General features: G+C 38.8%; 1 protein-coding gene and 1 pseudogene across 4 annotated transcripts in view; one reads left to right on the top strand and one right to left on the bottom strand.

Moving 5' to 3' along the window:
* Positions 1–27364, top strand: part of IPCEF1 (interaction protein for cytohesin exchange factors 1) — a 184578-nt gene that overhangs the window by 56181 nt on the left and 101033 nt on the right. For all 4 annotated transcript variants that reach the window (XM_077149321.1, XM_077149318.1, XM_077149319.1 and 1 more), the window contains one exon: positions 20941–21137. The gene's annotated coding sequence lies outside the window, so the exon portion shown is untranslated. The remainder of the gene's footprint in view (positions 1–20940; positions 21138–27364) is intronic.
* On the bottom strand, positions 11–26766 carry LOC143657606 (thymidylate synthase-like; annotated as a pseudogene).

Raw genomic sequence — 27364 nt, 5'->3', positions numbered from 1 at the left:
TAAAAGCCTCCTAGACAGACATTTCCAATTTAATAATTGGATAAGGATTGTACCCTTCAATCTGAAAGTCTTCAATTGAAAATGTCAATTGTTTTGGCTTTTTTTTAATAATTTTGAGCTTGGGAAAAGCTTTGGTTTTCATTGATGCTGAATTTCCAGTGCCTATATTGATTCAGGTAAATATGTGTATAGTCCAAAGTATGTGCAAAGTCACCTGACTTCAGGCCTCTGATATGTGCAATCATATCGGTGAGCAGGGTGTAGGTGGTGACATTGAAAAGCACTCCAAGGCCCATGTCTCCCAGCCACTAGTACCACTGACATGAGAGCTTGCTCTGGCCCATGTAGAACTGGAAGAGGGTGTGCCATGACAGCAGTGCCATCAAAGGAAGATCTTTTGGATTTCAAACACGCATGATGATTCTTCTGTCACTGAAGTTGGATTTGTTTGTGTCATTCACCTTTTGTAGACGTTCTACTCCTTGGCCTGAATAATCTGAATTCATATCTTGTTTTTTTTCTTTTTAACTTTTTTTATTAATTAAAAAAAATTAACAAACAAAACATTAAGATATCATTCCATTCTACATATACAATTAGAAATTCTTAATATTATCACATAGTTGCATATTCATCATTTCTTAGAACATTTGCATCGATTTAGAAAAAGAAATAAAAAGACAACAGAAAAAGAAATAAAACCATAACAGAGAAAAAAAAAGATTATACATACCATACCCCTTACCCCTCACTTTCATTTACCACTAGCACTTCAAACTAAATTTATTTTAACATTTGTTCCCCCTATTATTTATTTTTATTCCATATGTTCTACTCTTTTGTTGATATAGTAGCTAAAAGGAGCATTAGACACAAGGTTTTCACATTCACAGAGTCTCATTATGAAAGCTATATCATTGTTCAATCATCATCAAGAAACATGGCTACTGGAACACAGCTCTACATTTTCAGTCAGTTTCCTCCAGCCTCTCTGCTACATCTTGAACAACAAGGTGCTATCTACTTAATGCATAAGAATAACCTCCAGGATCACCTCTCAACTCTGTTTGGAATCTCTTAGCCATTGACACTTAGTCTCATTTCACTCTTCTCCCTTTGGTCGATAAGTTTCTCTCAATCCCTTAATGTTAATTCTCAGCTCATTCTAGGGTTTTTCTCAATCCCTTGATGCTGAGTCTCAGCTCATTCCAGGATCTCTGTCCCACGTTGCCAGGAAGGTCCACACCCCTGGGAGTCATGTCCCACGCAGAGAGGGTGAGGGTGGTGAGACTGTTCGTCATGTTGGCTGGAGAGAGAGGCCACATCTGAGCAACAAAAGAGGCTCTCTTGGGGGTGACTCTTAGGCCTAAATTTTAAGTAGACTTGACCTATCCTTGGCGGGGCTAAGTTTCATATGAACAAACCCCAAGACTGGGGGCTCAGCCTATAGCTTTGGTTGTCCACACTGTGTGTGAGAATATCAAGAATTCAACTTGGGGAAGTTGAATTTCTCTCCACTCTCACCATTCCCCAAAGGGGTCTTGCAAATACTTTTCCAGTCACTGATCAAATCACTCTGGGATTCACTGGGGCATCACTCTGGACAAACCAACAAAATCTCATGTCCTACCTGAGATTCCAAGTACTTATGACATTCAGTCAAACTATCTACATAAGTTATATTAGGAAATGCTCTAGTCAAAATCTAAATTTTGTAACAAATAAACATTTTTTGCTTTAGTGAATTCATATCTTTGTCTTCTGCCCCAAAATGCCTCCACTGAAAGCCATAACCTAGGCCCAAGTCTCTTTCTCTGGTGGAGAATCTCAGGCCATCCAGAAGTTCACAAGATCCATTAGTGTCCCAGATTTTCACTACCTCGGAAGAGAGTTCTTTAGCGTTTTTGGATCCTTGATAAACTACAACTCCTTCAAAAAATCCTTTAAGAATACATGTTTGGCGGTCAGCAGAGGCAATTCAGGCTGTAGTGCACTTGGACACTATGCTGGTTGGCTGAACATGGACAGTATGCTGGTGTTACTGCGGTCCTCCTTCCTGAAGCCACAGTGAAGGATGTACTTGATCTGCCCCAGATCCTGCAGCTCCCTAAGATGCCACAACTTGGGCTCCTGTGCAGTGGGTTCCCCCAAGTCCACCCCCTATTCTGCAGGTTTCTCCTGAGGGGCTGTGCACAGCAGCTCTGAGCTGGTGGCAGGTATGGCTGCAGGTGGGAGCTGGGCAGGAGCAGTGGGTGGTGGGTATAGGCTGGACACACAGACTTTTTTTAATAGTGATGAATATAATTTCCTGTGTTCATATGCCAAGCTAATTGCCTGCAAAACGTATGTTTTCATAAGTAGAAGAGTTAATTGTAAATATATTGATTATAAACCAGTTAAATGTGGACTAAGTCTAACAGAAATGATTACTTTGGATTTGGAAGAATTGATGTGTAACTCTTTGTGATGGAGTGAATTATGTGTTCTAGTTTAGATATGTTCTTCATCTTGAGCCACATTCTGGTGGGTGTGGACCCATTATAAATAAGATCTCCTCAAGATGTTACTTAGTTAAGATGTGGCCCCAATCTGTATTAATCCAGATTAATATGATTGGATTTCAATATGAATTACTGTAGCCCTTTATAAACATAATGAAAGTCAGATGGAGAGATAAACCATGGGAAGCAACCAGAAGTTGGAAGTCAACAAAATCTGAAAGAGGAAAAGATAACACCGTGTGCATTGCCACATGGACAGAAAAGCCAAGGAACTCCAAAGATTGATTGCCAGCCAGAAGATCCTAACTCTGGGAAGAAGCAAGCCTTCTAACCTCTGCAACCATGAACTAATAGATACCTCTTTTTAAGCCACCCACTGTGTGGTATTTGTTTTGGTATCTAGGAAGAGAAAATACCCTTCTTCACAATGATTAAGTATCAAGGCAACTTCTCCATTAAAGCCACTCCTAGCTCATAACAATAAAAGCTGGTGTTTTCAAAACGAAAATTCTTATCTTTTATTATCTGTCAGAGAGTATCTGTCTATTTCATCCAAAATAAGAGCAAGTTGTTAAGAAATATGAAATGTCTGTCCTTTCAAAGCCCATAAGAAGCATGCTTCTGTGCTTGACTCTGTTTGGGGGTAGGGGAGTGGGGCAAGCCGACTTTGCTTATTGGTTAAAGGAAAAAAAAAGCCATTTTTCTGAATACCTATATTCAAATAAGTTGAAAATAGATATTTTCCAAGGCAAGGCTCAATTGGGGAATCAGAATGCAGCTGGATAGCCCTAGGAGTTCTTGGAGAAATCAAGACTTCATCCAAGGGCTGGTGCTGTGAGGGTTCTTGACTCGGTCACAAGAAAGAATTCAAAGACTAGTCAGTGTGTACAACCAAGTAGTTTAATAAGCTCAATGCCAGAAAACCCCAGGAGTTCTTGGCCAGAGGCCAGAAGGCCCTGGGTGTTCTCAGCTGAATGCTAGAGAGCCATGGCAATTCTTGGAGAAGTCTAGACCCTGACCAGGGGCTGATGTCATGAAGATTCTTAACTCAGCCACAGGAAAGAACTTTAGTCATCATGTACAGCTAAAAACTTTAATGCATAGTGAAAGTACATGCACAAAGGAAGATGAATGTGGGCATTCTCCAGAGGAGAAGCAGTCTGAGGTTAGGGCCCTTGCATTACAAGGACTTGGAGAGACACTTGTCTCTCTGGCTATGATAATAAGGGATTGATAAGATACACTTTTCATTGGTTCTTTTTAGGCATGGACTTGAGTGAGGGCTAGGTGTGGGGGGGCTGCATAGTGTGTGCCTGCAAAAAGGAACTTTTGTCTTAGAGTCACTTCCCCCATCCTTCTCCTCTATATAACCTGCTTCATTCCCCACTCAGAGAAGTCCGTCCCTTAATCTTAAGGGGTGTTGAAGGGAGAAGGTCAGTTTTCTGTAACTGCTTCCTGCTGCCAGAGGGGCACTGTCCTGGCTATAATGGGAGCGGAATTCTCTAGCTATTATACTGAGTGATTCTTCCAGGAGGATATGGGGTTTTTGCATCTTTCTTGTTTTAGTGTAACCCCTTGGTTGTCTGTTGAGGTCTTACAAGGACATCCAATCTTTACCATGACTCATGCTGTCAAGGCACAGTGCTTGGTCTAGATGATGTGCCACTGGTTGCTGATGTGGGTATCCAGAGTTAGATTCATTTTTTGGGTTATGTGTGCTCCACTGAATGCTGAAATATAGGGCCTTAAGGAGTTGTCATTAGAATTGAACATGATACTTCAATTTTAATCTCACACTATTCCTGGTGTTCCTGTCAGGTGGTCATAGAGTTTGACCTAAGCATTGGACAAAGTCTAAAAATAACAGGGAATTTACATTTTTACCCTGGCTGACCCTGGCAGAACTGTGTAGCTACCCCTGGGAATGACTCTTTTTGGGGGAGTGGAATATTCCTAGGGAACTTAGAGATAATGAGCATGTGCTCTTTGTCACATACTATGGTGAGAGGGGTGGGGGTCTTCAGCCTCCGTGATTTAAAAAGTATACTTGTAGTTTAAATAGGTGAGCAGAGGCCCAGAGTTTCATATTAGTAGGCCACACCGAAGACTACCCACAATGAGGGACACATATCTAGCAGGATAAAGAAATTAACTGCACAGTGTACCACCCTAAAGTAAGGATGAGCTCTGCATGTGAGAGAAAGAAAGGTAGAGGATGTATATTGTAAGAGGTCTTTACTTAGTAGAGGGCTGGGCACCTAGGGACTACTAGGAACTCATGTCTTATGAATGAGACTGTCCCTCCATTTACAATAAAGGGTGGTGTGAACCAATGGGTCTTTGGGTTCCTGTCAGCTTCCACCATGGTGCAAGTTTTTGAAGACAAATTTCGCGTGATGGTTAAGAACAGAGTAAATGGCTCCTGTATTAATTAATTAGTTAATAATCTTACCTGCTACATCAAGAGTAACCTGAGGCCCCTCCATGGTTTTGACCAGCTGTGAAATGGGAGACTAATGGAACCTCAGGACCCTTCATTCCTCACTCAAGGTCATCACTGGTGCAGGATCTCCTCCATTCTCCCTTTGGAGTTGGGGACAGTCCCTTTTCCAGTGGCCTTTCTTTTTGCATTGAGAACAAGGTCTTGGTGGCTTGTCTAGGCCAGGACACTCTTTCTCCAATGTCCCAATTTACCACATTTGAAACAGCTGGTTTTCTATCCCTTTTGGCCTTCAGGGTTGCCCTGAGGGCACAGGGTGCCACAGTGACTACTATTAAATGAACCTGTTTCTTCTCTTGTTGCTGATTCCACTGAATCTTCTCTAGTTCTTCAGCTCTGTCTCTATTATTGAAAACACTAAAGGCAGTGTCTCACATATTATTAAAGGGGGATTGTGGTCCCATAGCCATTTTCTTTTTTTTGCAATTTCCTCCAAATATCTGGGCATGATTCACTAATAAAGTGAGTCCTTAATAAAATTGGCCCTTCCTGGGAGTTAGGGTCTATGTTGGTATATTTCTTGAAAGCTTCTGCTAAGTATCTCTGGAATAGAGGAGAGTTTTCATCTTTTCCTGGGTTATTCCTCTAATTTGATCATAATTTCCTGGTTTAATGGTGTTTTTCATTCCTGCTACAAGACAGGCAGTCATATGGTCTTGGTGTCTGTGCTGGTTTGAGGTTATTGAGTACCCCAGAGAAGCCATGTTCTTTTGGTCCTCTTTCAGTCTTGTGGGGCCAGACCTATTGTTCAGGGTGGAGCCTTTTGATCAAGTTGTTTCCATGTAGATGTGACCCACCAATTGTGGGTGAGACCTTTTGATTTGGTGGTTTCCATGGAAATGTGTCTCCACACATTCAAGGTGGGTCTTAATCTGCTTACTGGAGCCATTTAAGAGGGAACCATTTTGGAAAAAAGCCAACACAGGCAAAGACATTTGGTGATGCAGAAAGAACACACCCCTTGGGAAGCTGTTTGAAACCAGAAGCCAAAGGACTAACAGAAGCAATCACGCGCCTGCCTTCCCAGTTGACTGAGGTGTTCTGGACCCATCGGCCTTTCTTAAGTCAAGGTATCTTTCCCTGGATGCCTTAATTTGGACATTTTTATGGCCTTATAAATGTAAACTTGTAAACTTAATAAATTCCCTTTATAAAAGCCAACCCATTCCTGGTATATCGCATTTCCAGCAGCATTAACAAACTAAAGCAATGTCTTAAATCTGCTTGTCTTTGTTGGTAGTTCCCATTGGGGTCATTATTAGGGACTGCAGTAGTTCTTACTGGATACTGATTTGGCTGGGCTGCTGCCATCTGCATGGATTTGGGCTTCTGTCCATACATGGAGTTTTTCTTCTGGAGTACAGCAGGTAGACATGATATAGATGTCTCCCCAGGTTAGGCTCAAAGAGTGAAAGGGGCTGAAATTCTTTGGCAAACTTGCCTGGAATTTTTTGAAAATCATCTTAGCTTCTATTTCCACTGGGTTAAATTGGTCATAGAGACTAGTTTATATTGGGGCTAGGCTATATTGCAGAAGACGTTTTTTTTTCCCTAGGCCATCTTGTTGGAAAGTGTCCCAGTGTTTCAGGAGACATCTAAGGGCAGAGTTGATGGGAATAGAAGAATTTTACTGTTCTGCTGGTTATGTCTCTGCCTATGAGAGGGAGAATAGGAGAGAAGGATAAAAATTAAGAAAAAGTGAAATTAAGGAGAAGTGAAAGTCTTCATGGATGGCTCCCAACTGAATCTCTACAAGATGCTTAAGACTTGGGCCTAGTCCTACACCTAGCATCCTGGATTGGTTTGACCGTACCAAGAGATCCACTCTTGCCCAGGTGTCTTCAGGGCTTATAAGTAGGTAAGCACAGGATAGGAAAGTCCTTAGCATTGGCAGAGAACTTGTTCCTGAAGGGAGTTTTTAAAGATATTTGGGTACTTCTTTAGACGGTATAGAAGGTTACGGAGGGATGGTGCCTCATGAGAGGTGAAAGTCTGATGCCATATGAATGTGAATTATAAATTAGGTCACTGACTTGACTGTAAATCCCAGTGGCAAAGTAAGGGGTGCCTAAAGAAGCATCCATCTATTGAAAAGATTATTTAAACCTTGTAAATACAACATCCATGACCTGGGGTAAAAACATTCTGTCCTGTGACAGCAGAGCCAGCCTCTTACAGAGTTATTCATGGGACAGTGGCAACCTATTAGGTGACTGACTTTCCTTGTACTTTGACTTAAAATTTTAAACCACGCCCATAGCCCCATCTTTCTGCCTGGAACCCTGGTTCATTCATATTTGGTGAATCTCTTAAAAGGCCCTGAGGGCAGGGATAAGTGAGACCAAAAGAATGGAACCTGGTCTGTGAGAGTTCCTATACCCTTCCTTTAACTGCCTTTAACTGTTAGATCTCTAATCAGAGGATTAGAAAAGATCCCTTCCTTTTTCCTAAGAATACCCTTCTGCCAGTCCAGGGAAGTTGCAGAAACTGTTTCTTTCCAATGTCCAGGCTTATTTATAGCAATTACAAAATCAAGGCTTTAGGTAGTAGAATTCAGAAAATATCAAGGTATCATAGAGTGCAAAAACGGTAAAGAGAGATTCAGGCATAGCACATAGACAGGCCAGCAAACTCTTGCATGATTCCGGAGAGCTCCTCCAGTGAAGTCCCAAATGGCATCAACCATTGCTTGTTTAAATCTTGAATCTGCATGATGCAAGGAACTGGTCCTCCACCAACCTCTCAGGAGAAGGAGAGCCATGACCAAACGAGTGCTGAGATTATGTTCTGTGACTAGAGGAGAGAAAACGACTAAGAAACCTAACAATATTCTTACCTGTAGGAGGTGCTATTGAGTCCCTTCGTGGTCACCAAGCTGAAGCTGAAGAGCCCCAGGAGTTCTCTGAGAAATTGAGACCTCAGCCAAGGTCCTAATGCCGTGAAGGTTCTTGAATCAGCCACAGGGAACTCAGGCGCATGAAAGAATTGGAAAACTAGTCAGTGTGTACAGCTGAATACTTTAATGCACAGTACACGTTTGGAGGAAGATGACTGTGGGCTTTCTCCAAAGGAAAAGAAGCAGTCTGAGGTCAGGATCCTTGCATTACAAGGACTTGGAGAGGCCTTCCCCTTTCTGGCCATGCTAAAAAAGGGATTCATGAGATGCACTTTGCACTGATTCTTTCTAGGCAGTGACCTGAGTGAGGGCTAGATGTGCAGGGGTTAGGGAGGTGCTAGGTAGGTGTTCCTTCTTCCCTTGATTCTTTGTGTGCGTGTGTGTGTGTGTGTGAGAGAGAGAGAGACAGAGAGAGAGAGAGAGAGAGAGAGAGAGAGAGAGAGAGACAGACAGACAGAGAGATAGAGAGAGATAGAGAAGTATTGGTAAGCTTATAGGAATTACACATGCTCTGTTGAAAAGAGAAGAGACGCTTAAGAGTTCTTCATTCTTTAATGGAACATTGTTCTCCATTTCCTTTGCTTTCTTTGAGTTTGCATCATTTTTCAATTGAATTCGCTTAGCACAATCTGTTTCTTGTGTGAATAAAATAAAAATGCCCTATTGATCTGAGGTTACATAATTGACTATAATAATTCATGAAATGCTTGGAAAGTTAAGGCATAATGCCTCTGGCTTAAGTTTAAGTTATTATTAAGAAGCTCGTTACAAAGCAGCTCTACAAAACTTTGGGGTTTGGAAAAATGTTAAATTAAAGGGATGGGAAGATGAAAGATAATTATATTTTCTAATGTGTCCTCAAATTTTGTCCTCTAACAAAAGTTTTTTTATACTTTTCTAAAACTGAGTTGGACGATCCTGAATCCTCTATTTTCCTACTAACAGTGAACTATGAGTTCAACAATTTTCATGTGAATCATAAAGCCTAGACGAGAGTATGATTTATACTCTGCCATTTACATAGCTTTCTCCTAAAAGAACATGGAAATGTCAAACAATGAAAATTTGAGATTGCCCCAATAATTGAGTCTTGAAACAAGTTACTGGTTTTGTTCTGAAAAGTACTTCTGTGCTTTTTTTTGTGCTGGTTGTCAGACATTGAAAATATACATGTGGACTTTTACATTTATCTGCACCTCAGGAGCTTGTACTCAGCAACTGAGGAAAGAAAAGAGTGCTCTTCAGAGCAGAAAAAAGCTCATTAGGGTGCTGTGCAAAATCTCATCCATGCCTGATACAGTTAACAGAGTAAACTCTGCTGCGATTAAAGGATCTAAACGTCTCTTGTCAAGTGGCTCATATTTTAGCTGTAATCCCCTTCAATGGAAAGCTCTAATTTTAGGCCTTGTAGACAACAAAACTGTCTGTACTGAACACTCCTGGTGATGTTACAGATTTTCAAATGAATAGAAGAAAGTGGAACAGGAAATGACACAATGGGTTAACAGTGGGTGTTTCTGGATTTGCGGATTTGGACTCATTTTTGTTTTATTTATTAAATTTTCTCTCTGAGGATTTTAAGCTTAAGCAATGCAAATATATACTTTAATAATATCAACCAACTTTATTTTCTATAAAAGGACAGTAGATGCTGTACTTTGTGGCAGAGACATGCTTAGGGTAAGCAAATGGCCAGTGGGTCCTGAAACCATTGGACCCATCCAGTGCTCAGCAGTGCATGCTGTTGTCGGATGTCCATACCAACCTTGGGCCTAAAGATATGATTTTGCTTGGGGTGGCAAATCAGGTGACTGGCTATCCAAGCACCTACTATGGAAGAAGGATCAAACAATTAGAATCACAGTGACTTTGGATCAAATAAGGAGAGAAGGGGCATCTTCATTGCATAATATGCATTTAGGATCTGCTTATCACCCACCCTTCCTCCTTGATTCCCAGGGTTCCTGTCAACCCCTGTCACTTTACTATTCCTTCACCTTTACTCTAAACTATTGATCTTTATGTTACCAATTATATGTGGTTTGCACACTTGGGCAGAGAATTTTTCTTGGGCATTGGTAGTTGATACAAATGAATCTTTATCCCCTGGATTTTCCAAGGAGTATGGTAGAGCTTTAAGTTCGGCTAAAGAGGTTAAAAGATATGATATTGGCTTCTGATGGAAGCACAGCAGGGAATGGCAAATGAGAAATAACGCTGGTTGTGAGCATTCTCCTGTCTCCTCTAGGGGCTCTTAAGGCAACCCTCTCCCCAACTCCGGGCACAGGAAAAAATCCTCCAATAATATGCCATTGAAATTGCCGATCCCAAAGGACTCTTCTCTCTTCGTCTCCCCCCCGCCCCTTTCCTTTCTGTTTATTCTGCCTGTACTTCACTTCATTCTCATCAAATAAATACAAAGTTCACGGTACATTAAGAAATCAAAACTAAGTGTCATGCATTTTGGTTCCCTTTATAGCTAATAATTTGGAACACAGTATTTGAAAGTGTCAGGGAAGAAAGTCTTTTAACCTGAACTGCAAAATCAGCCAATTGCTGAATGACCTCTGTGTGTGCACAAGGCAGAGTCACCTCCTGGCCATCAGAGGGAGTTCTCAGGGAACTGCTGAACTCTTGCAGAAAGTTGGGGACTCAGAGACAGCTAAGTGTATTGTGTGGGGTCCAAGAGCAATGGGGTAAAGAAACTAAACTTTCTATGGTTGTGGTTTAGACATGCACAAGTTTTTCTGGTGGATTGAGTGTCCTCAACTGAGCTGTACTGGAGGGAGAGAAGCGGGATGCCTGGCAAAGCCAAAATGCGTGAAGAAGTCTGGAGTGTCGGCCCTCCCTTGTTTCCTGCCCCTGAAATCCTCTAGAACTTGTCTGGTCCCTGGAAGGAGATAACTATGTTCAAAGGAGAGATTATATTACTGTAGAAAGCCCTCATCAAAGTAATGGTCAGAAACACATGAAGGGTGGATTCAGAGGAGGTTGCCAGTGCACAGGCAGCCACTTGAGCAGTGAAGTAAGAGTTCTGCATAGTGCAGAGGATGCCAGCTGGAGAAGAGACTACCGGGCATAAAATGGAAATAAAGGCAGGGCTAATGTCATACGGCTATAGTGAAAACTGAATCATTAGTAGAAGTACAGCATTTATTAGAGGACTGGCACAAATTAAATAATAATCAGAGCTTAATAAGTGTTGGTTATTATTATTGATTTTATCATTGTGTTTGTGAGATTCCTTTTCCCTGGCCATCTTTAGAAGTTTTGCAAGTGGTTACAGAGTTTGATTTTAGTGGTACAATAATATAATTCTTTTTTTTAGCAAAGAAATTGTTTCTCGAATTTATGGGAAAAGGCTTAGATTAAACTTTAAGTAGGTTGAACTTGAGCAAAGTTTAAAATTAATCATGGTGTCTTAAATTTGAATTTCTACTCTAAAAAATTGGGCACTTATGTCATTCTTTAATTTAGGAAGATTGTGAGAATAGCTAATAACACTTTGTGGAGGTTAATATATTATTGAAAGTAGTAATTTTAATGGTTTTGAACTAATTTTCCAAGACATCATAGAAATAATTTTCAATAGACATCAGTCTTTATTTCTTAGGAAATTATAGTGATTAAATTAACTGCAGGCAGCCTCTCCTATTGTTATTTGAATAGAATAGGAGTCTGCTGAGGATTAGAGGGAAGAAGTGAAGGATGCATGTTCTATTAAAGACATCATAGGTGAAACATTTCTCACCCCTCTGTCTGTCTTGCCAAAAGTTATATATTTGAGACATAGTGATCAAATGCAGTTTTCTTTGCTGTATTTGGCCTAGAAAAGGAATTCATATGAAGAAAAAGATTAGAATAATGGTTTTCCTAGGATTAAAGCATAGATTTCTCTTTAAAGGGGGTTCATAATATGCCAATTCAAAAGAAATTAATGTCATGCTCATGGAACTCTGTGAAAGTTGAAAAGAAAATTCTGTTCCTTCTTTGGGTATTTTCAACATTTTATCTCTGCTTCTTTATGAAATCGGGCACTAGACAAGGACAGTAATATCACACCCATTCAGGCATTTAAAATTAGTCCTTTTAGTTAGAAATGAGCTATTCAAATCAGTAAGTGTTAGGAGAATTGTGCATGGGTGAAGGAATAAGTGGATTTTGATCTGTCAGCTCAGCCTCACTCTTTCTGGAGGTGGTAAAGAGGTTTTATCAGTGGAAAATAGTACCCTGTTTCTTCAAGATCTTTCTAAACTTAAAATGATTTTGGTCGTTTGTCTGGGTCTGAATACCACCCAGATAAGCAACTGCAGCCACCCTTACGGGCGCATTGGTGGTATTGCTTTTTAAATTTCAGTGTTGCTGCCAATATTGTCCGGCCTTTACCCCTCAGTACCCTTAACATATAGGATGGGACAAACTTCTTGCACTCTTCCTGGCTGGAATGTCTGCTTAGAGAGTCCTATTATGGCTGTGACCCAGGTTACAGATTCCCAAAAGTTTCTCCCCTTGACCTTAAATTTAACAATTCTGGGATTGTGAGGCCCAGGGGGCAGAAGGAACAGGAGAAAACCTTAATTTAATATGCTAAGAAGTTATTGTAAAAACGCTGATTGTTACATCACGAAACAATGTTGCTGCTTTCACCACACTGGGAAGTAGAAGGAAGTGACATACAATCTTGTTCTGGAGAGAAGGGAAGAAGAGCTGGGGGTATTACTAGTTGAACCAAATGCAGAAGATATAAACAGGAATAAAAGCCAAATTCTTGATATTCAATCCAGTGAATACTCATTTATTTTTAAATTGTTTCTGGCTTATCTCTTACAATTTCAAATTAACAGATGGAAGATGTTTAGATAAAGCATGCTCACAAGCTATCTTGTAATTTAACATAGCAAAATAAGGACTATGAAGCACAGAGTTTAGACAACGGAAAGAAGGGTGCAGAAGAGGTAACAATGACTAGTTTTATATGACATGAGATAGACAGTTTCTCACTCTAGTGTGATATTAACAGTGTTTCTATTCTTAAATTTAGGTCACAGAGGTAATCTTACTGGCAATAAAACTTGGAAAATTTTCCATTCCAAAGGAAAAGATGATGAAAAAAATACTTATCTCATGGGGCTGTTGTGCAAACTGGATAAATTAATCCGTGTCGAAAAGCATTTTGTAAATTGCAAACTGATACTAAATTTACTTATTACTACAGGAAGCAATTACTGAATATTACTGAGAGATTGAAAGAAAATATTAATCTAACTATTGTGTGCTTTTCCTAAAGTTTACAAAGAAGCAAAGCCCACCAATATCACCTGTGGGTACCGCTGCCAAAAACTGTTTAATCTGAGTCCAGTTGTGAGGTGACCATTGGGCAAATTCAAATTGAGGGACATTATGCAAACAGCTGGCCTGGATTCTACAGAAATGTCACTCTCAAAACAGAAAAGGAGATTATAAAGTCATGACAGTATATGCAATGGTGAACTGGATTTAAAATAAAATGATAAATCCCCCAAACTGAAAAGGGCGTTATTGGACAGTTGGGGAAATTTGAACTGCATTTGTATGCAGGGAAATGCAAAATACTGTATTTTGTTTATTTTAAATTTCCAAATGTGATCATTATTGTGTAATTATGGTAGGATAATTTCATGGTAGGATATTGTTAGGAGATACATGTTATTTAGGGATCAAATGTCTGTGTGTCTACAGCTAACTCTGAAATTCTCGGCAAAATGGTTATATATACAGAAAGATAAAGCAAATGTGAGAAAATGTTATTAATTCTTGAATCTAGGTGAAGCCTATCCAGGTATTGTGAACTATTCCTGCAACTTTTCTTTAGTTTTGAAAGTTTCTAAAATAAAAAGTTGGGGAAAAATGCAAAAAAAATGTAAAAATACTCAAAGCAACTTAATTATTAAAACACAGGCCCTCTAGTAGACCTTTTACAGATCATGTTTTTCTACCATCTTATTTTGTTGTGAGATATAATATATAGGTTTAAAAAAGAAGAATCTATTTTTTAACTGGTGGAATAGAAAATAAGTGGGATTATTATTATTAATTTGAAAGATTTTCCCACTGGTGAAATGTGAGGAAAACCAGATAGATGGTCTGAAGTCATGTGTACATCATTCAAGGTATTTAAAAATACCTTGAAAAATGTATCTTGGTTGGGGGGGGGGGGTATGTTCAGCAGGGTTAAAACATTATTTCATTTTATTTTTTAGAAAAATCTTCAATTACAGGCTGTGGGAAGGGAAGACAGAACCATGCTATCTACTGCTCAGGCCTTCTGCTTTACTGTGAGATAGAACTTTTTATCTCATTCTTCAGAATAGAAACCGGGAAGTAATCATGGTAACCAACTTATTCTCTTGCCTCTTTTGGGATTGCTGTGTAGGATTCTGATTTCCTCTTAGTCAGCTGAGTCCAGACAGCAATCTGTTGACAATCTTGTCTCTTTCTTCTACAGATCAGGAGTGACAGAACCAGAGGTAGGCAGCGCATAGCAGTTCTTGGCATTGGGATGCAATTGAAAACTTCTTGTACTTCACTTTGCTAATTTGTGACCCAAATTAGAATTGCCTAGATTTGTTTATCCCTAGGCCCAGATTTCTGTAGATGGAAGTTAACAGCCTTGACAAATAACTGTTTTTTAAACAAATTTAGATCAGTAAATGGTCCATTTCTAAAGCATTCACTTTATATTTTGGCAGCTCAACACAGTGTAGCTTATAAAATAGAGTCTTCACATGGGTCATGACTTCCAGGGAGAAGCCTGGCTCTGCATAGAATCAACAGTGCCTTTCTGACCAAAAGAAGTGTTAAATAACAAGGTATCAGCGGCAAAGAGAGTTCAAATGGAATGGAGAGGCTGTTCTGGAGGCTCCTCTCATTCAAACTTCATATTGCTGATTGCCATAGTTTGCCAAACCCCAACCAACATCATTATTGTTAACTCTTAAGAACACTTAGGGGTCTAACTGAGACTCTATAAGCGTTTCATGCACTAAGTTTACTTTCCTGAAATGTATAACCTTCAGAGAGTTCCCAGGCCAGACAAATCCTGAAACCCAGAGGGGCCAACCTCTCCAAGAACATCAACTAATTGCATTCCCTATCCTATATTGTCAAGGACCATCTACTGATCTAAATTTGTTGACAAGAAAGACAGTATGTTTGTTTATATTTAATGATTATAAAATAAAAATAAAACAATCTTAAGATATTCCCGCCATTAAAGTTCATTCATAATGACCTAGACAAGACTGGAGTTCTGTGAATATAGTTGTAATGGTTCTTTTTATGCCTTTGACTTTTCTATTTATAAAATGATTTAAAAAGAACTCTGTGTCTCAGCTCTTGACTGGGACACCCATCTCCTCTTTGGTGTCATTCTTTTTAAAGAGGAAACAATCCTAAATTTGCTAGGGAAGCATTCTTTTCACAGCTCTATCTCAAGGGCACAATCTTTTGTGACTCTATCACTATAACTGGAATCTTGGTCATTTTTTTCTGAAAATATTAATGTGTTAATTTAAATGCTGTTATTTTCTATGTACTGCACTATGATAATAGCAGTAATAACAGCAATGTTAATAATAATAATTGCTATTCTCCCCAGTGCATGAATTTTACCACTTCCAATTACATTGTTACATGTTCGGAATGTTATTTCTCATGACCCATTCATCACCATCACACTTTTTGGTGACTATTGCCCTCCTCTTTTTCTGTCCCCTAGTTAACAAATCTCATTGTTTCTACGTGTGTGTACTAAAGATAAACATTTACTGGTGTGACAGATTGTGAGTTAATCAACAAGTGTTTACATTGTCTTCCATGGTAAAGAATGCCTTTTTCATATGTATTGTTGATGAATTTGAAGTGATAATTTTTCTTACTGATAGCTAGATGATTTACAGAACTGGTTAATCCAGCCCAAGGTACTGACTGAAAATGGGTAGATTTCACCATCTTCAAAAGTTATCCTTTTTTTTTTTTTTCAAAATGCTTCTGGCCTTCAAATGAAGGGGTGCCCCGTTCTGAAAGGTTATCTAGAAAAATGCCAGCCTGTATTAGAATAAGATCTTCTATAAGGAAACTCTGCTTTGGTTGTATATAAAACCTTATATTTCTTATATAAGATAATACCTGACTAGGCTACCGATGACCAAATTAGATCATTTGAATCTTATTATGTGCTATAGAAATTCTCCCCTTGAACATTACCCCAAACATAGCACAGTGGTTAATGGGGCAGGCTTTGAAGCCAGATTGCCTCAGTTTGAATCTCATCACTAGCACTTGCTATTAGCAGCAAGTAAATTGGGTAATTTACTTAACCTTTCTGTGTCTCATTTTCCTTACTTGTTAAATGGCCTTAGTAATAGTATCTCATAAAGCTGGTGCATACTTTCACTGCTTTTACTTATACAAAACACTGAGAGAATCACTTCTATCACACGCTTTCCTTCATTTTGCAGGCCCAGCTCTCATTTTCCTGTTCATCTTCCCCTCCCTGACTTTGGTGCAGAAGAAGATTCCTTCCATTGCTTCATGCAGGTCTTTCTACAAATATTCAAGCACTTCTGGATGTCAGATTTTATTGTAAAAAGGGGCTTGTTATGGGATTTTCGTAGCAAAGTCAGATGTTTACCTAAGAGAAAATCTTGAGCTCCAGCTACTAGGATAACAAAACGTTCTCCAACTTGATGTGAAAGTATATTGATAGCTTTCATCTTTAGCAGAACTCATTAAGCAATAGTGAAGGACTCTTGTTTATATATTGAATATATATCATATGGTATATTGTAGGCATAGTTCCAAGTCCTGTGTGTGTAGTGGGAGCAAAAGGTTCATATTTCGTTCTCCCTCACATGTGCCTAAATTTCTAGCTCCGTGGTTATTTTGAATTCTGCACAGAGTTGTTAAGTACAGAATTATTATTATTATTTTTTTTCACATGGGCAGGCACCGGGAATTGAACCTGGGCATGGCAGGCAAGCATTCTTACCTGCTGAGCCACCGTGGCCCGCCCAAGTACAGAATTCTTGTCTAATTATTTTGACACATTCCTGTTGGGCAGTGAATATTGTGACTTTTTAATGTGAATGCATTTTGAGCACAAGGTTATATTTTTCTTTCTTTTTTTTTTTTTTCCTCGGTGCCTTTGAGAATTATGTTCTAAGACCTACTCAACGTTGACTTATATTACCAGGTGATTCAGGGTGTCAGTGGACTTTTTCCAGAACAGAAACTTTCATGGCCAAGTCTCATACCTCCAAAGGGAAAGAAACTTGGACTCCACAGATTTCTTGGCTTGTTTTAAAATAAATTCTATGCTAAAATCTCGCATCCTGGTAATGTAGGGATGGATGACTATATGTTTTCTTCCTGAAAGGTTTGCAGTTTATTTTGCTCAATGTATATACCAGTGTGAACGGGAGTAGAGAAAACTTGATTACAAAGAGAGAATTGGCTTGTTGAAGAAATACCTATATGGAAGTTAGTCTTTGAAAACAAAATATGCAAACTTTTCAAATAATCTAGATGGGGGTGGATTAACATTTGAACTATTACTTTTCTGGTAAATAATGTTTTTGTTCTCTTAATATGTAGTTCAAAAATATGGATGTAGCTTTCTAAGGGACAGTATACAATTCCAAGAGTGATGTGGTAGTAGCTGAAAATCTCAAAATCTTTTGAGGTCATTTCTACAAATTAATAGAGCACTTTCCAAGAAAAAGAATCCTGCATTTAATCTTTGTAGACAGTAAGGAAAAGGGAGAGGAGAGGAGAGGAATAACTTTACTCCAAGAGCAGAGTTTCTTGTTGCCAGATGTTTCACTTCCCCTTTGATTATTGTCCTCAGAAGAGATATCAATGACTTTCCTAATAAGATCACCTTCCAACTAAAGTATTCTAAAAAGAATGATTGCCTTGGATATGTTTCAGTTTATTTTACAAAGGAAAATTTTAACATTTGGAAAGGACTTGTTAATTACTGTGGCACAAAGGCCACTTAACACTCTGCTGCAACAGCAAATTTACCCTGAAACCTCAGTGGCTTAAAACAGCAAATTTCTATTTCTTATTCCTACTACAAAAAGGGGGTCCATATGGCCAGTCTCTCAAGGATGCTAGCTGACAGAAGTGCCACCATCTTATGGTGACCTCAGGGTTTGCCAGGCCAGGAAAGAGAGTGTAACACTCCTGCATCCCTCCATTTTTTTTAGTTCTTTCACCCAGAGCCCAGTGGCCAGACCTAGTTGTGTCTTCCCCTAATTGCCTGAGGCTGGGAGGTCTTCCTGTGGACCTCAGAGGAGAGAACTAGACATAGTAAGCATCAAGAGCTTTTTCCTTGAATTTACTGGAAAATCCCTGTATTAGGCATCTATGTAAAAAACCTTTCCTTTTTCCTAAATAGGTTACATATATAATTCCTTACATTTTACCATGCATGTAAGTTATTTTAAATGTTTTTAAAAATTAACTTCACACACTTGACATATTTTTACTTACTGACTTGAGGTAAGAATAAATAAAACAAGGATTATAGAGGAGGAATTTGTGAAGTCGTAGATATAATCAATAACAGAAAAATGTCTAGTAATATTTTGACTCTCATTTATTATACCTGAGTGTGTCTACAGACTTTATTTGTGTTAATAGTATTTTGTTATTTGTTTTTCTTTTCAATAAAACCATACCTCAAAGTTAAATGTAATTCCAGTACAGTGAAGATTGATTGCTAAAACATTTTAAGGGATATCAAACTAGGAATATTAAGCTATACTTGAAACAATTTCAATAGCTTGTATTTAATGTATTTTGAATTTTCTTTGTTTTTTTTCCATTTACTGAGTATGTACTCAGATCTTCTTAAATATTAATCATATGTTCTTTCCCTTATTTATCTTATGCTTTCCATCTTTTCTTTCTTATTTTTTTAGTTTGTTGACGTGTTTTATCAAGGAATATTTTAACATAGGGTACACAAGAATAAATGTGTCTGCAAGTGTCTTTATTTGGCCCTCATACATGATTGTGTGTTTAACTGGATCCTGTGCAGAAATTTATTTTTACTCAAAACCTGAAAGGCATTCCTGCAATGGCCTTTATTATCTCAAGTTGCTCATGGGAAATCTGATGTCATTCCTATTTTTATTTCTTTGTAGACCATCCTTTTCCCCACTCCCTGTAAACCTTTTGACTGTTTCTATGTCTTTGAAATTTTGAAATTTCACAAGACATATTTAGGTGTACTTCTTTTGAAATTTGTCTGGCTCATTATTTTGCAGCACGTGAAGATCTTGTTGTCTTCTCTCTGGGCTCTGCTTCCTTCTGTTAGATTTCATTCTCCATCTGTTCTCTCCACCAGAGAATCAAGATGCCCATTGCTAATTCCAGGTTTGCATTGTATTCATGGCTAAATAACCCGGAGAAAAAAGGACAAGTCTCTTTTCCAATGTTTCAAACAGAATTTACTGAATAGCCTGAATTGGTTCATGTATTCTTTCCTGAACCAGTCATGAGGCAAAGGAGGCAAGTAGATGTTCCATCTTCTTCTTACTACCTCCACTGCTATCTCGCTGGTCCAAGCTATTATCTTCTCTGGAGTGTTGCATTAGCTACTTAACTGGTCCCTTGCTTCTTTTTTGTTTTCTTAGTGTGGGAGCCAGAACCATGACTGCACCTGTCAGATTGAAACCCTGTCTCTGTTTCAAGTAAAGCTGATGTCTTCAATTGTAGCCTAAAGGAGCACAGCCTCTGGAACCCTCTGGTCTCACCTCCTCCCCTTGCTCACTCAGCATCGCTATACTAGCCTCCTCTACTGTACCTTACACATGCCAGACGCTTTCTCAAGTCAGGGCCATTGCATCGGCTCTTCTTCCTCTCTGGAATTCTCTACCCTTAGAAGTTTCTACTTGTGTCCAGCACTCTCTACCCCCACCCCTCCACGCCTACCCCCATTTCTGGCAGTCTCACTGGAGATCTATTTTATTACTTTTTCCCCCCAAAGAACCAGTTTTTGGTTTTGTTAATCTTCTCTGTATTTTTCTGTTTCATTGATCTCTGACTGACTTTTATTTCTTTCCTTGGGTTTGCTCTTTTGCTATTTTTCTAATTCCCTGAGTTAAAACCCCTAGCTTATTTCTTTTCATTCTTTCTTGCTTCTGAAAAATACATTTAAAGTATAAAATGTCCTCCAAGAATTCTTTAATTGTGCTCCTAAAATTTTTGACAGGTAGTATTTTCAATGTGAGTAAATTTTAAGTATTTCATGTTTGATTTCATTTTTAATCAGAAGATTGTTGTTTAAGTGGTGTGATTTAGTTTTCAGACATATGGAATTTTTAATGCTGTGCTTTCATTATTAGTTTCTATAATTAATGCATTAGTACAAGATAACACTATCTGTACTAATTGATTTTGTGGAGTTTCTCAAGGCTTCTGTTGCAGGTCTGGTACATTACCAGTGTTTGAAAATATACCTGGTGTGCTGGAAATGAATGGGCATTCTGTTTCTTGAGCATAGAGTTCTGTGTATTCAATAGTCAAAATGTACTTATGACCTGTGTGTTGCTTGGACCATCTGCCTCTATTGTCTGCTTACCTGTCAGGTTCTGAGAGTGGGTGTTACACCCTCCAGCTACAATTGACAAGTTGTTTCTTTTTCCATTTCTGTGAGTCATGGTTGCTTATGAATTTTGAGGCTATAATTTTATGATTATGAAGGCTATATTTGTGGCTTTATTTTCCCTTTAAATAATATATTTCTCTCTCTATTGTAAATGTATAATTTTTACCATGGATTTTGTATTTTCAGATATTAAGAGTGTCACCAGTTTTCTTTCTTTTCTTTTCTATTTTCTTTGCATGGTCAGACACCAGGTCTCCTGCATGGCAGGCGAGAACTCTGCCTGCTGAGCCGCTGTGGCCCGCCTACCAGTTTTCTTTTGACTAATGTCTGCTTGTATATATTTTCCCATCTTTTAATTTTTAATTTTCTGTGTTTTTTTTTTCAGATAACATTGCCAGAAACTTTCATTTTGAAATATATTCAGAGGAGAGCAAAAAACAAATTTGGATTGCTTGATGATTTATCACAAAGGCTCAACCCATGTAGCTATCAATGGAGTTAAGAAATAGAATACTGTTGGGACTCAAAAATCTTCTCCTGCGCACCTTCCAATAAATAACCCCTTCAACCCCTCCCCCAAAGGTAACTGATCTTCTATCATTTGTGGTAACTATTTCTTTGGTCTCCTTTATAACGTTATGACCCAAGTATGCTTCCCTGAACATGATAATCCAGTTTTGCTTGATTTATTATTTTATATAACTAGAATCATACTATTTATTTTCTTTCACATCTGGCTTCTTTCTCTCAAGGTAATGTGGCTGTGTGTATGAGAAATTTTATCCATTTTTATTGCTAAGTAGTATTTCTTTGTATGACTATACCACAATTTATGTATCCACTTTCCTCATGGACATTTGGGTTGTGTGCATGTTTTGACTATTATTAGTAAAACTGCTAGAAAATTCTTATACATGTTTTTATTGCATACATGCATACATCTCTGTTGTATGTCACACAGGAGTAAAATTGATGGGTCATGGACTATGTTTAGATTTTAGCAGATATTGCCAAACAGTTCTCCATAGGGGTTGCCTCAAAAGCCTCACTGCACCAGCAATTTGAGAGTGCTCACTGGCTCTGCAACCTTGTCATCATTTGGTGTTGTCAGTTTTTTAAAGCTATTTTGGTTGATGGTTAATGGTATTTCATTGCAGTTTTACTTTTACATTTCCCTGAATGTTTATGAGGTGAAGCACCTTTTCATATGTGTATTAGCTAATTATCTTCTTTGTGAAATGCCTGTTTGAGTCTTCTCTCATTTTTTTCCTCTGGCTTTCAGCCTGCTTCTTATTGATTTGTAAGAGCTCTTTATATATTCTGGACATAACCTTGTGTAGATTATGTGTATTGCATATATATATTTTCTCGTATATTGACTTGCTTTAATGTTTTTTGGTGAATGGAAATTCTTAATCTTTTTAAACTTTTTAAAAATTTATAGTATAACAAAAATACAAAGCAAAGAAATAAAAATGCAATAGTTTTCAAAGCACTCTTCAAAAAATGGTTATAGGACAGATCCCAGGGTTTGTCATGGGTTACCATACGATCCTCTTATATTTTTCCTTCTAACTGCTCCAGAATATAGGAAGCTAGAGGGATTAGGAAATTCTTAATCTTAATGTGTTCCAATTTATGGAGCTTTCCTTTATGATTATAGCTTGAAGAAACGCCAATATTTTCAATACACAGTACTGAAACGATTGGTTATCATTTTAAGAAATGAAACCTGACCCTTACTTGAAACCATAATAAAAAATCAGCTAACCCGGGGGTCGTGTCGCTGCCTACACGCTCAGGGGGCTCCTTGGGGGCACAGCAGCCTCCGAGGCCCGGCCCACCAGCACTGTGCGGATGGCTGAGTCTCCGCGGATGGCTGAGTCTCCGCGGATGGCTGAGCCTCCGCGGCCCGAGCTCACCTTCCTGCTGGTCTTGCCCCTCCTCCTGGCAGCCGCTCTCAGGCGCCCTGGGGAAGCCCAGACCACGCACCGGAAGGTCTCTCCGCCCTTTCACCACCCCAAGACCATCCCGCTCTAAAGGTAGACACGTGCACGAATGCCGCCTCGGAGCTCGGAGCTCGGTGGAGGCGAGGACCGGCCCTGCCAATACAAGTGCAGCCGGCGGATCTAAGCTTTTCCTGCGCTACGGTTCTGACAGCCCCCACGGACTGGATGTGGCTCTCCACTCTTTGGTGTTCACCTTAACACTGGTGTCCCTTCTTTGACAAAGTGCTACACTCAGCATGAGTGTTATGAGAGTCGTGACAAAGGCAGGCGTGACTGTGATGATGAGTGCCAGGAGTGCCTGGCCAAGATCTGCCCACAGGTGCAGGAAACACCAGAAATGGCTCAGCATGTCAGGCACGTGCAAGAACAGTGGACCTCTTGTTGGCCAGTGTTAAATGTTTCCATTGTAAACCGTACCTCGGTAGCCGCAGAGCACGTGCAGGTGTCCTTAAGAAGGAAAAACTGATCTCTAAAAGGGATGTTGACAGCTAGTAACAGCAGATGAGGACAGGAAACCATAACCTTGGACTAAGTTTTTTTTTTAAATGTTTTTACGCCATAAAGCTACCTTATTTTTTCAAACATTATTTTACAACCTTATAGGACTTTATATATTAACATTAAAACCTCAAACCAAAAAAAAAGTGGGAAGGCAGTGGGGAGGTTATGCCTTCCAACCCAGTATCTTCCTGGGTGACCCTGCCTTAGTATGTCAAATTGTCTCCACTCATTGCAGGAAGAGGTGTGTGTTAAGAGGGGAGAATCTTTGAAAAGAGGAGGTCTGCAATTCAGTAATTGCAACCATATTTACAAAAAAGGAGGTGAAATGGAAGAGTTAATTATAAGATATGTTCAACATTCTCAACATCATCTTATTTGGAAATATGGGAAAATCCGCACTTAGATACTTGTTTACTATGAAATTTTTTTTTTTTTTTTTTTTTTTTTTTTTTTTTTTTTTTAAAGGAAAGACAGAGAGAAGGAAGGAAGGATAGAAGGAAGGAAGGAAGGAAGAAAGGGAAACATTTCCAAACATTTTCTTGCTTTATTGTATTTTTGTTTTTCCGTTTTTGTTACATGGGCTGGGGCCGGGAATCGAACCGAGGTCCTTCGGCATAGCAGGCAAGCACTTTGCCCGCTGAGCCACCGCGGCCCACCCTACTATGAAATTTTTAAATACACATTTGTGCCTGGAAGGATCCGACTTAATTTTTTCTCTATTTTAATTGCACGTTATGCTATTTCTTTATAATCCATTTAGCATACTGTTCTAGTTTGCTAGCTGCTGGAATGCGATATACCAGAAAGAGAAAGGCTTTTAAAAGGAGAAATTTATTAAGCTGCAAGTTTACAGTTCTAAGTCCATGAAAATGTCCCAATTAAAGCAAGTCTATAAAAATGCCCAAATTAAGGCACCCACAAGAGGTTACCTTCACTCAAGAAAGGCCGATGAAGTTCAGGGTTTCTCGCTCACTGGAAAAGCACATGGCAAACATGGGACATCTGCTAACTTTCTCTCTAGGCTCCTTGTTTCATGAAGCTCCCCCCGGGGCGTTTTCCTTGTTCATCTCCAAAGGTCTCTGGCTGCGTGGGCTCTCATGTCTCTCGTGGCTCAGTGGCTCTGAAACTCTTTCCAAAATGTTTCCCCTTTAAAGGACTCCAGTAAACCAATCAAGACCCATTTGAAATGGTTGGAGTCACATCTCCCTCTAATCAAAGGTTAATATCCACAACTGGGCGTGTCACATCCCTGTGGAGATAATCTATCTAAGCAAGTTTCCAACCTACAGTACTGAATAGGGTTTAAAAGAAAAGGCTGCCTCCACAAGATGGTTCAGGATTAAAATGGCTTTTCTAGGGTACATAATCCTTTCAAACCGGCACACATACGAATATGTCATGTTTTTATTAATGACAGGACTATTACAGGGACAAGGTTTCCATGTGTTTCTCTTGTAAACTTGGAACATCAGCTGGCAACCTCTTAGGGAGGAAATTCACAACATCTATATTTATGTAATATGCATGGAAGATGATGCAAACAATATTCCGAAGTACAACCACTCACATTTTATGAACCCACTTATAGGACAGATGCCATATTTTTCTATAATCTTAGTCTAAATTGGATAAAAAATAGTTTTAATGAGACAAATGAAAAGTTGTTCAATATAATACACATCAGAGCCCTATATACTGTTATGTTTGTTGTTTATTCCCTAGTACTTGTTCCAGATCCTGGGATTTTAAAAAGTACCTATTAGTGGCTTTAGTAAAAATTGATCTTGATGATGTTGTGATTCTAAGTTTTAACTATGGAGTAAAAAAGAATGGATACAAAAGGTCAAGATGCTGTAAGAACTAATTATTATAGTAAACCTCTTACTTACTTTGGCAATTATTAAATGTTTAAAAGCAAAAAACAGTCAATTACAAATAGAGTGTAGACCTAATATGTCAGGCAATGTAATAAGTTCTAGAATAAAACACATGGTAATATCCTCCTTATCTCAGAATAATAAAAATAGCAGCAAACAAAAAGCAATAACCATAGTCATTATTACAATATTGAATCTCCCAATTAAAGAATATGACATGTCCTTTTATTTAGATAGCCTTTTGTTTCTTTTAATAATGTTTATAGATTTCTTAGAGGTCTTGCAGATCTTTTGCTGGATTCATTCTATTGCATTTGAAATTCTGTGATGTTGCTATATCTATAGCTTCCTAAAAAATTATTTTCAAACTATCTGTTGTTGGTATATTGAAATGCTGTTAATTTATATATTAATTTTGTGCACAGCAATCTTTCTATACCCACTTGTGCATTTTAATAATTTATCTGTAGATTATTTTCCACATGAAAGTGCATATCATCTGAAGCTGTTGACACTCTTAATTTCTCACTTTTTAATCATTATGACTTTTACTGCATTTTTGGTGAGTACTTCTAATAAATGTTGTTGAATCGTAATGAACATCTTTGCCTTATTCCTAATGTCAAACGAGATGCTTTTTACATTTCACCATCAAATGTGTGATGGAGAAAGAAAGAACCTCTTTATTTATTAAAGATGGTGGAATTTGGGAAGGGCTTGGTTCAGCAGCTCATCTCTGACCTAAGTGGCTGCAATTGGGCTGGCTGGATTGGAGGAACTTTGGACTTCCAGGGTCACTTTTCCACTCACAGATCTGGAGTTTTGATGTTCCTTAGCTTCTCTCAGTTCTCTAGGGCCTATCCACACAGCTTTCACTTTTTACAGCAAGGCGGTTTCACAGTGTCTGTACTTTTCAAAGGGCGCCTGGCTTCCGCTTAGAGCATGTCTTCCTCTTTTAGATCCCAGATGCAATGAGTGTGAACCCCTTAGGTCCATCATATAAATTGCAAAGAAACAGATCTATTTAATTAAGAAGCTATTTCTAACCTAAACTTTTGACATAACCAAATTTCAGTAAAGTGGGGTAAAGAAAAAAACAGATAAATCCCTTTATTTTGTGATAACAGACTTTTACTTTTGACGTTAGGTGAAGTTATCTCAGGCAGCAAATGAAACTGGCTGAGCCTTTTAAGTTGAAGGTAAGGAGGTGGGTATAAAACAGCGAGTGGGGAGGTATGGCTGAGAAAGTGGGTGGACCACAGGAAGCTGGTTGGAAAAAAGAGTCTTCGGCTCTTTTTTTTTTTTATTTTATTATTTTTTGTTTGTTTGTTTTTTTTTTTTTTTACATGGGCTGGGGCCGGGAATCGAACCGGGGTCCTCCGGCATGGCAGGCAAGCCCTCTTGCCCGCTGAGCCACCGCGGCCCACCCCACTTCGGCTCTTTTTAAAAGTAAGAATAAAACAACTCAAACACAAACAGAAAACCTCATACACAAGGTCTACAAAGGGATGGAAACAAAAAGCACACGTTCAGAGAAAGATGAACTCTAACAGCTGGCCAGTTATAATCTATGTGGTAATTTTTGCGTCAGTTCTCAGGATTTTTTTGCAGTAGATTGTCTTAATTAAAAATAGCAAAAACTTCCTATATAGATAAATACAAAATATTGTTCATAAAACTTAGATTTCTGTGTTTATCATTCTAATAGTTTAAGAAATGCTCTTTTGAAATCAAAAGAACGTCCTATTAGGGAGACAACCATTTGGTCTCAAGCTTAATTAGTGTACTACCATGCTTGTCCACCAGGTGTCTCTTTGCATACATGTCACGATTCCAGACGAAATGAAACTGTTCCTGAAGGCATTAGCTTATATGGATTTGTGTCAACAAATATCTCAACTTTGGAGCATTTAAGAATGGCTTAAATTTTACAGTTCTTCCTAAGGAATAAATAGGTGTCATGGTTCTGAGGGTGTCCTCTGGGTGCAGACCATAATTTTGGAAGTTTTTGGTTTTGGAACCTGCAGGAAGGAAGGAGAACCTAGCTGTTCAGTGATGCTAGGAGCTTGGTGTCTCCCAGTGGGGCATGTTCAACAGTCCTTTGCTTTGGGGTCAGGAGGTAAAGGGCAGATCCTCAGAAATCCCCTGCAGTTTGCCATCTGGTTGTTGCTATAGTAATATGCTCTCCTAGGAGCAGAGATTGGCATTATTGGCTGGAAGAAGATATTTTTCCCCCTTAGATTTTTGCATTTTGTATGTCTGAGCCTTGATTGTCAGGATTGACAGCTTATGTGGGAATGCATAAAGGAAAAGTGAGGAAGAAGCCTGCCAATCTCCTCAGATGGCGTATTACAGTATGTTAAAGGGGTTGAAAGTAAAGTTATTTTAATCATCATACATTCTCTGTTTTAAAAATGCTGTG

This window comes from Tamandua tetradactyla, chromosome 2 (assembly GCF_023851605.1).
Source record: "Tamandua tetradactyla isolate mTamTet1 chromosome 2, mTamTet1.pri, whole genome shotgun sequence".
NCBI classification, from domain to species: Eukaryota; Metazoa; Chordata; class Mammalia; order Pilosa; family Myrmecophagidae; genus Tamandua; species Tamandua tetradactyla.
Note: the sequence above shows the minus strand (reverse complement) of the source record. Positions and strands in the feature narration are given on the sequence as shown.